Source organism: Cavia porcellus, unplaced genomic scaffold (assembly GCF_034190915.1).
Source record: "Cavia porcellus strain 051 isolate PalLab524CR breed Dunkin Hartley unplaced genomic scaffold, mCavPor4.1 scaffold_17, whole genome shotgun sequence".
NCBI classification, from domain to species: Eukaryota; Metazoa; Chordata; class Mammalia; order Rodentia; family Caviidae; genus Cavia; species Cavia porcellus.
In genome coordinates this window covers 63,933,242-63,941,741 of record NW_026947500.1, presented here as the reverse complement: position 1 = coordinate 63,941,741, position 8,500 = coordinate 63,933,242, and positions in this window count along the sequence as shown.

Sequence of the window (8,500 nt, the reverse complement as noted above, 5' to 3'; positions counted from 1 at the left end):
TATTTTTCCTGTCTTGGAACCAAATAGTGTGAATTTTACAAAGGAAGCTTTGTGTGTATCAATCTTTGGCACTTTAATCATCAGAGTCCTGGATCATCTTACCAAAGTTTCAGGTCCCTTAAACATGTATGGCAACATGAGGTGATTCAGGTCAAGAGAACATGTTTCTCCATTTGCTGGCAACAGATGATATTTAAGAAACAGTCTTGGTTACCACCTACTTGGGAATTCATTGTGAAGAGCTCAGCTTCATCTACTTTCCTCCACCTGACTCAAAGCAGGCAGAACTGACCAAAGAGAGATAACTCAAACCCACATTTGTCCACACTTTCAGATAATTCAGTTCCACATTCTAAAATTATCCTCTGAGATAGGCTTCTCTAAATTGTATTTCCAATACTTTCAGATGGTTCTTAAAAGGGGAGTGGCCATCTCCTTTGCCAACATGAAAATGAAGACTTTGGCTCTTATTGCTCATAAAGCATATGTTCATCAGTACATGGACCTGCAATTTTGCATTTACAGATCACTGCCATGCTGAGGCAGGGAGGGCACATGTTGGAGACCAGCATGGGCAACTAAGTGAGATTCCATGTCAAATTCAAAGAAAATTAAACCTGGGAATGTATATCTATTTTAGAGTACTTCTGAATTTTATGTTTAGTACCTAGAAACACAATATATTTGCATTACCATTTTCTACACGAAGAAATGCAAATCATAATTTATGCATTATTATTGTTTTTAAACCTTTCTTCTTGACACTAAGCCCTAGAGTAAACTGACATATGTGGCATTTAGACTTTGTTCACCAAAAGGAACTTTTGATTTTTGCTCTACTTATTGATTGGACAGAAATCATTTTTCCTCACACTCATGCAAGAAGCTTAGAGCCTTGCACACTCCCCACATTTAAATATTTTTCTAACAATTTTTTTCATCAGTAGTAGGTGAGTTGTGACTGAAATATAAAGGGGATGTTTACATTATAACAATATATTAGTGTAAAAGACATTGCCATTGATCTAAGTAACATACATGTTCTACATTCAGACAAGAATGCCATCCTCATGGTTACTTCTTGAGCAGTGATGGAAATTAACAATTTTTTCCCATGTGCAGGTTAACATGGTGCTGGACAGTGCCTCCCTGCTTTCTTCTCAGGAACCCAAAAGTTAAACCTCCAGCTTTTCGTTCACACCAATACTCCTCCAACTAGTTTTCAATATGTCATTTTGTCCACTACTTTAACTTCACCTGTCAATCCCAAATAAATCCTGTGTTTTTTTCACGAACCTTCCAGAGAGTGTTTACATCTCTGTGGCAGCCCTTCTCTGCCCACAATAAAGGCCTCTTTTATTTCCACCTTTTAAAAAATATTTTTCTCTCTCACATGTCAGAAAACTAAACAGAAATCCTCTGTCCCAAGTGTCTTTACAAGGTACGATAAAAAATACAGAAACTGTTACTGCTTATTGCTTGATGAAGGAAATGCAGTCTCCAAATAATTACAATGCATTATACAGGCCACTGCTGGAGAGGGGACAATCAGACCCAAATCTTTCTCTGTGAGTTAGTGTCTTTTGCGTACTGCAAGGAGAGACAACTAGGCTTCATCAAGGGGTGATCTCTACCTGGAAACCAATGCCAGTTCAAGACACTGCTGGAGAGGGACAGCCAGACCCAAGCCTCTCTCCAATCAGTGCCACTTGCAGACTCTAGGGGAAGAGAACCAAGCCTCATAGGAGGCAATCTCAACCTAAAAACCAGCACCATGTGTGGGATCCTGCCACAGTGGGGACAGGCAGACAAAAGTCTCTCTCCACTAGTCAGTGCCATTCACAGACTATGCAGGGAGAGAGCAAGACATCACCAGGAAGAGATACCCACCTGAAAAATCGTATCATTTTCACTTTTTGTTGGGTTGGGTTTTATTCCGCTTTGTTTTGTTTATGTTAAATCTGGTGGCATGAGCAGCTATTTGGAAAATAGCAAGGCATATGGTAGTAATTTGGGGTTTACTATTGATGTTTTGAAATCCCTTATAGCATTCATTTTTATTGTCTCTACTCTGCTCTAGTCTGTTCAGTTTTTACCATGTCCAAAGTTATCTACAGCTATTTTGAAGACAACAAAATGCCATTATGGTGACTATTGTTTGTTTTGTAAATTTTAGAAATCCTGTATCATTTATATTGATTTGATTACTTTTATTCTGTTTTATTTTCCTTGGCTTTATTCTCTTTAAAATAAAAAAAAATTACAAGGGCGTATTTTACTGGCTACTTTTGTCTTGTTGCTGACGTAAAATGCTTGACACCCAAAATTAAGGAAGGAAAGGTTTACTTAACTCATAGTACATGGATGTTTCAGTCAAATATTGGCTTGCTCCAGGGCAGTGTGGTATGGCAGAGCAGCAACATCTGAAGGCAGAGGAAGACAACAAAAGTAGCCAGGGCAAAAACGGGGGAAATTAAGCCTTTTTTCCTCCCTTATACTATAAGCAAATTTTATACTGTATCTTCATTATATTGCACCATCACCGTGACCTCCTCTTGCATAAGCTAAAGATGTAACAAAGGAAGGGCTCTGGTAATCTGCTGAGTTACTTAGTTAAGTGTCTAAACATGTCAAGTTTACACAGTGTATCAATAAGTACTACTCCGTCATAAAGAAGGATAACTTTGAGACTTTTATCAGAAAATGGATGCAACTAACCATATTTATAAATGAAATAATCAAACTCACGTCTATTAATATAATATTGCCTCCCTACTGTCATAAGTTAAAATAAGTAAAACCCAAAATATGTAACACATATTGTGCAGCAAAAAGAAACTGTTCAAAATGAGAGAAACTTGGATGGGAGAAAGTAGAAAATAAAGAAGTGAAAGGAAAAATATATATATTTGCAAGAAAGTTAAGACGGCTATATTACAAGTTTCTCTTATTTCATTAAAAGAAGGTTTGTGCTATTATTGTTTGGGTCATTTTATAAACCTGTGTCTTGTACTGTGAATCACTACTTTGAAGATAACAATATGCAATGTATTAATTATTGTTATTCTATTTTGTCAAGTTTTGGAGTTTTATTTGGTTCTCTTCACAATGTCATGTATTGTGATACAGACTGTATAAAATATATCAAGTTCTTATCTGGAAAAATTCACTGACATCGGGTTTCTCGGTTATGAAATGACAATGACAGGCTACAATCTATGGGGACAATCTCATCCTTGAGTCATTCTATAAGTCTTTGAGTTTTAGAATATAACATAAGATTTCTGGTTTTAAAAACTATGCATGGTGTTAGTCTCTCCAAACACCCAAAAGACATCTTCCCCCATATGTAATTGATGAAATAGATTGTTCATTACCACATTTCAACTGTACATTGAAGAACTTTACCTCAGGCACAATTACTTCTGAATCACTGACACAAAGATGACTGCTGTGAGATACCATATGTACAACCCAGTGTCTGAAGTGTATGCAGTTGCCCATACCTTCTGCAAAGAACACATGTGACAGTTTCACTGTAGAGGAGGCAAAAGTTGTCCTGAGTAGTAAAGGCTCACCAGATGAAGAAACATCGCAAAAGGAAGAAATTATACATGAGAAGACGTGAATGCTATATGTTTCAAAGGAGGTAAATCTCTGTACCTTTCTGGTTTCAATAGCAAGGTATCTAAACTTTTCTAATGAACTTCTAAAAGGAAAATGTAATAAGTCATAAATCTTTACATATCTAAGTGATGATTAACAGTAATTTGTATATTCTATAAAATGATCCCATTTAATTCCACAAGCAGATTTTCTACTAATAACTTCATTATGTAGATATTTATTCCATGAACAAAATAAAACATGTTTAGAAAGCTTTGGCTACAAAGGATATTTCTGATTCCAATATATAACTTACTTAGATGAATTTGGTTAGGGAATCTTCTCTTGCAAATGACTAATTTTCAGAAACCAGCTGCCAATGGGCTTGTGCATGTGTTGGTGTCAATGTTGCATGATAAAGCATAGATTGAATTCTATATCAGAGATTTCCTTAATTTCAGTTTTATCGCCTTAACCTTGGGTTCCCCTCATTATAAGTTGTCATAACATGGAACTATACTATTATTCACTATTGTTATTCTCGTTCGATTTTTGACCCAGCAACATACTCCTATTGCCAAGCCTAAAAATCAGGCTTTCAGTTGCAGTGCACTCATCTTACTCACTTACAAGTTTCTCTGCTTTTTACTCTTCATTTGCCATCCCGAGAGAGACACGCTTATCCTGCAACAAATCACATGTGTAGTTCTGTTCCTTGTGTTTCCATTGTCTTGGCCAAACTTATTACTTTGATTTTGCACTTTAAGCTCACTGCTCCAGGCAAACAGATCATGTAATTGTTGGTGTCAGGGGCACCAAAGTCAATCATCCCCATTGGATCCCTGATCACACTCACCCTCATTGGAGTCTGGGTGGGAACAAGTCCACCCTACGTCGAAACAGACACATACTCTAGACATGGCCACATTATCATTGTGCACTCACTGCTGTATACAGTGTCCTGAGATACTTGGGCTTTCTAGCCCTCGTGAGCTTCATGGTGGGGCTTTCTTGGCAGGAATCTACCTGACACCTTTAATGAAGCCAAGTTCCTTGCAGTCATTATGCTGGTGTTCTGCAGTGTGTGAGTCACCTTTCTCATCATGTACCACAGCAGCAAGGGGAAGGTGATGGTGGCCATGGAAGTCTTCTCCATCTTGGCCTCCAGTGCATGGCTGCTGGCCTGCATCTTTGTCTTCAGGTATTATATTAGTTTGCCTAGATCAGAATTTCTCTACATCAATTTGCTGTTTATTTTAAAGAGGAAAAATTGAAAACATACAAAACTTCAAACACAATTTAATACCAAACTGACAAAGCTTAATATATCAAAGTCATTGCTCAGTTCATAGGATAAAGGCATGCACAATTGATCAAACAATGTAAATACCAACCACAGTTTTCAATGAACTAAATCAGTGGCATAATTTACCTTTCATTCACACACACACACACACACACACACACTCACACACACACACACACACACACACACACACCTTACTTTTGGGCTGTTCTCTGCCTTTCACAATATCTAGGTACCAGACACTCTGGAAAGCGTCCAGGGGAAGGTAGTAAAATCCGTCTTGAAGGACAACACGTCCTATGGTGAAGTCTAGATAGTGATACTCCCTGAGCTACAGCACCATGCAAGGCACTGCAGGCACCAAGTGAAGATGCCAGCTCTAGGTACTGGGGTCACAGAAGGCTTCACAACTGACTTAGAGGGTAACGAGACATCTCAGTCAGTGGTGGGAGATTTTACATCAGAAGCATTCAAGTAAACAAAATCCACTGAGGATGTGGCAGTGCATGGCACTTCTCTGGAGGTGTGATTTAGAAGATGCCAGAACAGAAAGGGGAACTGGTCTTGGGGACAGTTTTCCACAGGAATGAACACAAGATTTGAGGCCATGGAACCCTGAGTGAATATACAACTTCTGGGTAGTGGAAGGAGACATTTGGAGGGAGCAGAGGACAGGGATGAAAAGGAATAAAGGGAGGTGAAAGACCAACACGGTAAGCATGGTGGGATCAGGTGTGCTGTGCCATGATCCCTGCTACACCTCCTAACACTAGACAGAAGTTGAGAGATTCACAGTAATGAAAACAAACAAACAAAAAGCAGCAGAGCAAAAAACAAGCTCAAGAAAAGATGCAGAGACCTAGAATTGGATATGAGTTGGTAGAACAAGGACCCCAAAGCCCAGGGACCTCAGAGGTTCCCAAATGAGGCTCAAGAAATTCCAAACCAGAAAGGGCTACAGGCAGCATTGTAAGCAGAAGAACAACATGAAACACTTCTTCACAATGCTTTACTGTGAGAACTGAGTAAAGGAGCTCAGAAGTAAACTGAGAGGCACAGTGCCCAACTTCTAGCTGTAAGAACCTGTACAGAGACCACGAGTAGAAGCTCTCATGTTCTCAACCACTGTCCTACATCACTCACTCACTGTGCCTAGGGTACTCTCAAATATCCTGATCTCACTAGCTTCCAACACCTTTTACAGTTTTTCCATTAAGTCCTTCTGGGTAGAGTATGACAGTAAAGAAAAGGGGAAATGGAAGGCACCAACTTGCTGAGTTTTACAAACAATGGTTTTAGGAAAAAACATGAAATGTGTTACATTGTTGACAAGCAGTGAAATGGTACATAACAGTCTCCACAGTGGTCACAGATGTGTGCTGCATTGTACACTCTACAGCAAGCAGGGAACATGTTCTCTCCATGTGCTGTGGACTGGTAGGAGCCTACAACAGATTCATGCATCTCATCTAGATCCTTCATCATCAGGGGCTCAGTAGAAGGAGCTCAGGAAAGACCCCAATCACTGCCACAGTATAATCACTGCTTTCTGGATATCTTCCTAACAATTTTCTGTGGAAGGACAGGTGATGTTGGGATCAAGGCTAGTGCTGGAGAGTGCTTTGTAAGCATCTTCTGGTAGGCCTGTGCTGTATGGCACCTGCAGATTCAAGCTGTCCGCCCTTCTCTCATGGGGAAGTTTCATGAAACCCTGGCACCAGCAGTAACCAACAAGAATTGGAAAAAGAGGCAAGTGACATGCACCGGCTTAGTTCACAGACACAGCATTTGCCTTCCCTGGCCGGGCAAGGTAAAAGAGCAATTTCTTCATTTCATCTTTTATCTCCTCTTCTGAAATTCTCTCTGAAATATGCTTATACATTTTTTTCTTATTTAAGTGCCGTTTTGGGAACTGAGTTTTCTATTTTGCTTCTCACTACACAGTTGTTGGATTAAAATGTTTGTAGATATTAAATAACTGCAGCTTTTCCAGGATGATGGCAGGGTAGTGATCAGTAGAAACATAGACTTTCCAATATTTGGAATGTGGACACTGGGATACAACATTGTGAATAACAGGAGGAGGTGGAAAGTGGGTGCCTGGGACTCAGAATGGATCACAGGGAGAGTGAACAGGGAAACCGCAATGCAGAACAACAAGGTGGCAAAGCAGTGTCTTCTCTCTGAACTTACGCTTAGGGTCTGTGGGGGGGGGCAGCTAGAACTCACAGAGGCACAGAGACTACTGGCAACCCCTGAGGCCTCCACAGAGAAACACACCAGTGGAAGAGAGTATTGGACACTGTGGAATTGTTGTGGCTGATGACTTATTTGGGTTAAGATGTTGCCCCAAAAGGATGACTGATCAGTTCCCATTCAGGAAAGGGCAACAGAAGTCACAACTCAGAACATCTAGAGGCTTGGCTGTATCTATTGGCCACAAGTGTCAGAGTGAAGGACAATCAAGTTCAAATTGTCTGTTTAGGGAGTAGAATCCAAGCAGATGGAGCAGATTTCAAGTATGCAGCAGTTATCCAGAGTGTTGTGGGATGAAAATCTTCATATACAAGCCAATAGCCAGAACCCAGAAGCAGCCTGAAATTCAGGATTTGCTAGGATTATCCACCACAACCACAATTCTACTGCTGGTTTGCTGGGATCAGTCAACATAGATCTGGGCCCTATTTGCCCCCTCTGTCAACCAGTGACATCAGAGATACACCTAAAGTGGACATGTTTTTTTCTTCCCTTCTTTACCTTTGATTCTTTAAAATGCATATTTTTTGCTTTTTCTTAACAACTTCTTTAGTTGTTAGGTTTTTTTTTTTGAGTGGTTGAGACAGAGAGAGAGAGAGAGAGAGAGAGAGAGAGAGAGAGAGAGAGACTTTTTAGTGGGTGTGGGAGGATTGCAAAGGAATGCAAGATTCCCTTTTACCAGAGTAAACAACTGGGCTTTTATTATGTGAAACTGGGGGTGGAGCTTGGGGAGGTGAGCAAGGTGACATTTCAGAAATGGATTGGAAGAGCATAAAAACAGGAAACTGAAAGTTTATTTTGACCTGAGGAAAGAAGAAAGAGTAAATTGATGTGCTGTAGTTTGTTGCTGTTTCCATATTGAACCATCACCAGGATGACTCAGTGAATGTCATATATGCATAAACCCAGCATTCCTGTCTTTTGGTTGTTATGAGGTGATGACTGTCTTAGAATGACTCCTGCTGAACAGGGGTGTCATGATAAGTTCTGATGAGTTTGGCAGGAAGATTGCTAATAAAAACTGTTGCTTGGAGCAATAGCTAGGACAAGAAGCTCTTTGATGGTGAAGATACATATGCGAGGTTACATAAATGTCAAGAGCAATTTAAAGATACATGGTAGTGTAAGTACAAAAACTGTGATTCAACGACCTAAAATGGGGCAGATAATGGGTGTGCAAGAGTCTATATTGGGTCACCAGGTAAACCAGAGAAGAGAACCAGAACTTGTGATCATTTATTCTACATCAGCCACAAGCTCCCAACACTTTTTAACTTGATTTTTGAAAATATATGAGTGATTTATAAAGTAACAGCATTCTTCACCCAGCAT